Source organism: Megascapheus bottae, chromosome 28 (assembly GCF_031878675.1).
Source record: "Megascapheus bottae isolate mThoBot1 chromosome 28, mThoBot2.hap1, whole genome shotgun sequence".
Lineage (NCBI taxonomy): Eukaryota > Metazoa > Chordata > Mammalia > Rodentia > Geomyidae > Megascapheus > Megascapheus bottae.
The window spans coordinates 5,729,387-5,735,963 of NC_143536.1; the positions used below are offsets into that span (position 1 = coordinate 5,729,387).

Consider the following 6,577-nt stretch of genomic DNA (forward strand, 5'->3'; position numbering starts at 1 on the left):
CGGAAACATCAAACAGCTGCTCCCAAAATACAGGGTTGGATAGAAAAAAAAAAATGCCATCACTCTGCTATTTTAGCCACAACAAACAGCAGTTTATGAGAGGCTACGGTAGACGTGAAAGACCCAGCCACATTCTTCGGCATGCCGGTCTACAGGACAACCACAATAAACGTGCAGCTGTCGACATGGCAGAAGAGCTACAAAACCATACCATATGGTGAAGCTGTGGCTGCCGGAGGACGGCTGACATACCCAGCCTCCGCTCAACCCCGTCAACCAATGGCTACTTCTGGCCGGGAGGGAAGGCGGCTGCTGGCCCTGCTGGAATGTCAAATTCTTTGCTTAAATCTCAGCCGCTCGCCACTGCTCTAGTCCCTCGCCTACATAATGTGTCTGAAACCCACCAAGAGAGGCTGCTTGGGCAATCCAGTTCTGTCATGAAAACAGAGGTGCTCCTGCCCACACACCCCTGCTTCCTTCCACATAGATCCCCATAATGAAGAGCAGAGAGCGGGAAGGAGAGGCAGAAGAGAACTCCATCTTCTGACAACCCAGAGGGACCCCTTCATTTAGACGATGCCGATGGAAACTTAGTCCATTTGGCTGCCTTCTTTTTAGAACATGTGATTCCTTGAGAAATGAACAGTGACAAATGAGGCCGGCCTTGTGGATTTCTACGGGACAGCACTGGCTAGCACGTCATTAAAAAGAAAAGAAAGAAAAGAAAAATCCCGGCCTTCAGAAGAGGTTCCTTCCACTCAGTGCTTGTTACGAGCCTCACACAGAGAAGCGAGTACACACACACACACACACACACACACACACACACACAGCCTCATTTAGGACAATCAATGGATGAAGACGTGTACCTACACAACCTGAGTAAGGTCGTTCTTAGAGCTTCCGAAGTCTTCCGTCCCATTCACGAGGTAAGATCTGTTCCTGGATGCGTTGTGCTTTGTCAGAGATTGTATAGTGTATGAATGGCCTGGAATTCTTTTCTTGCAGGAAAGATTCAAGGGAAGAATCAACTTGACCTGCAACCAGAAAACAAAAAGAAGTAGGAGATACTGTAATTGGCTTCCTTCGCCCAGAAAAACCAATGGTAATCAAAGACCCGCTCTCCAACCAATACCATCCTCGGGAAATGTAGATTTAAAGGTTTTGATAACTAATGTCACCTTTACCTCTCCCCTCCCCCCACCTTACTTTCCATCACCATAACAAACAAGGAAAGAGAAACATGGAGACTTTGAAGTAAGAGAAGGACCAGTTTCCCTCCTGGATGCTATTTTTTTTTCTTTTTTCTTTTTTTTTCTCCCTTGTATCCAACACAAGGTTTATGCTGGGGGAAACCAGAGAAGCCATTTGTGAGGCTATCTTTGTGATCACACCAATAAATTCAGGGGAGACCCAGGACAGAAGGTCCCAAGTCACACCCTCAGAATTAAGACAATCTAGCCCAACAGCCACGCAACTTCTGCCCCAAGTTCTTGACAATCAAGATTAGTCATGAAGGGAATTGACTGAAGAGCTTATAATTATAATGTGTAACACCAAGGGGTGTCCCTTATTTCAAATTCTTTCAGCATATAATGAGTTCTGATTCCAACATCTTGGCAGTTTTTCCCATATAGCTTTTTTTTAAATTAAATTGTTAAGTGACCTACTTGGAACATTTCACAAACGTTATTTTATTTATAAATATTGCAGACATGCTCTTTAATGCCCTTACTATTTGGTAAAGTTTCCTAGCTGTACTAGATGCCATTGAAAGGCCAGGCAACAGGATATTCCTCTATTGACAGGCATACAGTAGAAGCTCTATAAATGCTTGAGTTGTTTTAGTTTAAGAGATCAGGCTCATATATTCTTCTGCATATATATATATATATATATAATTCCAGTCAAAATGCATTAGACTAGAGCAAGAACTTTTAGTTACTAGAAGCAAAATCTACTATAAATTATACAAAGAAATGGAATATAGCTCAGGACATTGGGGTAAGTGGAAGCAAGGGTCAGGGACTGGTCTCCCAAGGCCTTGATGGTGGAAGCAACAGACCCTGTGATTGGTTCAGTTTGGGTCATGTGCTCCTGCTTGGTCCAATCAGCTAAGGGAAATCTGATGGTTTCAGTATGGGTCTCAGTGCTTGTGTTTCATCTAATCAGTTTAAAGAAAATGGGAAGTGGGGGCTTGGCTAAGGGTAGGGTGGTAGCCTTGAGATGAAGAGATCAGGGATAGCACCCAGGTTGAGTTTAAGCCCCATGATCACCCCCCCCACACACACACACATGCACCAGGATTCTACTTCTATGCATGTCTGGAAAAGCCCAACTTTACAAAAGGAGAAATGAGTGGCAGCTGCTTCTGGGGCGGGGAGAGGTTCTTTGTGGGGTGATGGGTGGGCAACTCTATAAATATGCAGAAATGGTAAATCATTTTGATGGGTGACTAGGATGGCAGATGCGTTCTCAAAGAAAATGGGAAAGGCATAAAGAGAAGAAAAACAGAAGAAGAAGGAAAGGAGGAAAGGTAGAAAAAGGGAAGGAGGGAAAAAGGAAGGGAGGAAGGAAAACAGCAAAGAAGAAAGGGAGAAAGGGAAGGCAGACAGGAGGGAGGCGGATGATTCAGCCGATGAAATGGGTTCTGTCACCAGGAGATGGGCCAGTCTGTGGCCAATATCTGGCAAGTCTCCGGGCCGTCTTCCAGCTTCCCCAACCTGCGTGATGGTGACACTATCTCTGGGTCAGCAGTGAAATCCTTTCTTCGGCACAAGGCAGAGAATGGTGTTGCTATTTTGCTGAATAATTGGCAAGCTCTTCCTCTTTGTTATGTTCTATGGTAGAAGTTATTTCTCAGTTCTAGAGCTTTCTTATTCTCAAGGTTCTGCACTGCTCTTCTTGGGCAATGCAGACTCCACTTCCCTTCCATGGCCTCTGGTGTGTTCAGCTTGCACCCAGCTTCCTTGCCCACTCGTATATGATCATGTCCAGTTCATCTCTACTCAGATCCCAGATACAGACCCAGTCTGCCTGTAGCTGCTCCTTCTCCCATTGGCAGAGATCATTACCTTCTCATCTGGGTCTTGCTCCGGTGGGGGAATCTGGCCCACCACGTTTCTCTCCACAGCCCATTTCTTAAATCTTCAGCCATATGCAGAGCTGGATTCAGTTACCCACTTATTTTCCAGCTCCAGTTAAACTGGATCCCACGAACTCCTAGGACATTCCCAGAAGTCCTTTCCCTGGGCCAGTTTGTTGAAGGTCATTAACAGTATGCCTTCCTTGCCTGGGAGTAAGTCCATGGTTTCTTGGTCATGGATTCTACTCTTAGAGCTGGCCGTGGTTACGACAGGAGTTCATAGGGACATTTCTGTGATGATTCTAAAGCTCAAATTTGAGCTGTCTCGGGCTGGGGATTTGGCCTAGTGGTAGAATGCTTGCCGAGCATACACAAAGACCTAGGTTTGATTCCTTGGTACCACATACATAGTTAAAAAAAAAAAAAGCTGTGGTTCAAGTGGTAAAGCTCTAGCTTTGAGAAAGGTCAAGGACGGTGCTCAGGCCCTGAGTTTACGCCCTGGGACTGGCAAAAAGATTGAGCTGTGTCTCCTTAATGGATTCTATCAGCATCTCATAAGGAGAGCAGGGAGGTGAGGAGAAAGAAGAGAAAAGAGAGTAGAGAGAAGAGAAGAGAAGAGACAGAAGTGTGTGTGGGGGGGGGCATGTCTCTTGCTGACAGAAATTCCGGGGAAAACCAAATCTATCCATCCACTTTGGGAGATTCACAAACAATATTAAGGACCTTAGGAGACCTGCAAGTCAATAACCTTACCTGAAGAGAGGGGAGGGGAAGGAGGGAGGGGCGGGGGGGAGAGGCAAACATATGAGCAGATTTCATTTTGTTTAGTTTGGTTTATCCCAGATTTATGCAACCACGAATCCCCTTTCCTTGCAATAAGTGTTAACATCTTGTGGACTGAAAATACTTCTGAACGTAGTTTTGGAAACTCTGTCTTTTACCTATGCGCGTTCCAATTGTTACGTTTACCCTGCAAGCATTTCCATATGTCAGAATGAAAGCTCAGAGAAGTAAAGTAGCTTATGCACAGTAACCTAAGCCCATGACTTTCATAGCTGGAATTTGAGCCCGTGCCCGGATGGAGGAGATATTTATATATATATATATATATATATATATATGCCTGGGTATATGTATGTATATATATGGATATGGATATGTGTATATATTGCCATCCTGAGATTCCCAAGGTAGGATATTTGCTTGGAATGCATTTTAATTACTGGATAAAAAATAATTTGCAATTAACCCTTGACTGCTTGTCAGTCAGCTCTAGGCTGAGGAACTTGAAGACAATTCATCCCCAGCCCAGTCTGCTTTGCATTATCAAGTTGTTCCAAAACTCTCCTTCGTAGAGCTGTGAGGGAGGAAATGTCCATCCAGACTGTCTGAATTATCCAAAAATTCGGAGCTGATGGCATCCAAACGAATAAGACTTTACAGAGCTGTGTCTAGAGACTTGATTAGATCTGTCAGTTTTCCTGCAGAGAGAAAGCTTTGGGTGGTTCGACTCAGAGTTTGCTAGAGTTTCAGGTGGATTCTGTGCAGTCTGGTACAGTAAAGAAAGAAAGAAGAAAAGAAAGAACAAAAGAATGAAAGAAAGAAAGAAAGAAAGAAAGAACGAAAGAAAAGAAAAGAAAAAGAAAGAAGGAAACTCAAACTCTGTTGGGGAATCTTGTCTAGCTGAGAAAATCTTGCTTGCCGTTCTGAAGGGTGAGCCCAAGTAGGGGTGATTGGGAGGGGCAGAGACGCAGCACAGACTTTTTCTCAGCACACTTTCCAGCAACCGGCTCCAATTTTAACAGCCAAGAAATTTGGAGTTGATGAACTTGAACTTGGCAAGGGTTCATGGACTCTAGGCACCCAGTCAACTCTCCAGACTCCAAAGTGCTAGAGGGGTAGCAGGCAAGGAAAGCATGTCTTTTTTTTTTTTGTAGCTGAAAGTATGACATCTTGAATGGATGGATGAATGGATGGGTGGACGGACCGACCGACAAAACATTGGCTAGATGGATGAATGGGTGGATGTGTATAGTTGGATGAATGAATCTGGTGTATAGATGGATAGATGGATGGATGGATTTGTGGGTGGATGGGTGGGTGGGTGGATGGATGGATGGATGGGTGGTGGATGAATAAATGGGTGGGTAGATAGATGGATGGGTGGATTTGTGAGTGGATGGACAGACAAATGGTTGGATAGATGGATGAATGGATGTTTGTGTATAGTGTGTGTATAGTGTATGGATGGATGTGTATGTATGGATGAATCCAGCGAATGCATGCATGGATGGATGGATGGATGGATGGATATGTTTAGAAGGATGAATCTTGTGGGTAGATGGATGGGAGCATAGAATGGAAAGCTAGCTGGCTGGTTTTATTTATTATTTATTTAAAGCACAGGAAATTGTTGTGTCTCTTGGCTTTCTGAGTTTGGGGCAGAGATGGGAAACAAGGTCTGGAGAATTAGAATTGGAGACTTCTACTTTATAGTTTGGGGAGTCTGCTAGCTGGTGAAGAGAAGTAGCTCCTGGAGTGTGAAGCTCACACATGGGGTAGGGTAGTGAGGGGTGCCAGGACACCTCCTAACCCCAGCTCCCATCCACCCCATGGTTAGATGCCACCTTGCTTTCATTATTCTGAGGGCAGGGATAGGTGGGACCGCACTGGGCTTCTCTCGTGAATCCATTTTCCTTTATATTTTTGTTGGTTGAACTCCGGGCCTGGGCTCTGTCCCTGAGCTCTTTTGCTCAAGATTCATGATCTACCGCTTTGAGCAACAGCGCCACTTCTAGTTTTCTGGCTGTTCACTGGAGATGAGAATCTCCTGGACTTTCCTGCACTGGCTGGCTTTGAACCCCAGTCCTCAGATCTCAGCCTCCTGAGTAGCTAGGATGACAGACGAACCACCAATGCCTGGTTTTCTCCACATTAAAATAAAATTAGCATCATGCCTGAAAGTCTCTGACCTCTAGGGGCTTGCAGTGTAGTCAATGATGTTTACACACTAGTAAACAAGTAAAGGATGTTTGCACACTAGTAAACAATGCCACTACTGCAGCCAGGAGGTGGGAAGGGAGACACGGGGAGGTCGGCATGGCAGCGGATGTGACTTTCCCTGGGGGCAGGAATGGAACCCAGTATACTAGAAGGCGACAGCATACACTTGACTTGTGCACTAGGACATAGTGTGAGCAGGAGAGGGGAGAAAAGGAAAGGTGGACGTTGACGGCTGCCTCCAGCTCATGCAAGTTTTCTGGTGAAGATCTGCACCATGGGTATTTGCTGTGGGTTGCAATGCACACAGGTTATCAACCACACAGGCGATCGAAACAACAACAACAAAGCATTCCGTAGATTGTTTGTACAATATTTTCTGTGTGACTGTCCCAAAATACTGGAGGCAGGACACTTTATTATTCTAGTCCAAAGAGACTTGTTTAGTTCTCTGTTTCAGAGGCAGCCTGGTCGCAGTGTTGGTGAAGGCTC

General features: G+C 45.0%; 1 long non-coding RNA gene across 2 annotated transcripts; it reads right to left on the reverse strand.

The window, feature by feature from the left end:
* Positions 1-868: 868 nt before the first annotated feature.
* On the reverse strand, positions 869-2,821 carry LOC150045055 (uncharacterized). 2 transcript variants are annotated; one of them, XR_016532957.1, is made up of 2 exons: positions 2,724-2,821; positions 869-1,037 (listed from the first exon to the last, which is right to left on the reverse strand). It is a non-coding gene; the product is annotated as an uncharacterized LOC150045055 (long non-coding RNA). The 2 variants fall into 2 exon arrangements; XR_016532956.1 differs by having other exon boundaries at positions 2,658-2,821.
* Positions 2,822-6,577: the final 3,756 nt, after the last annotated feature.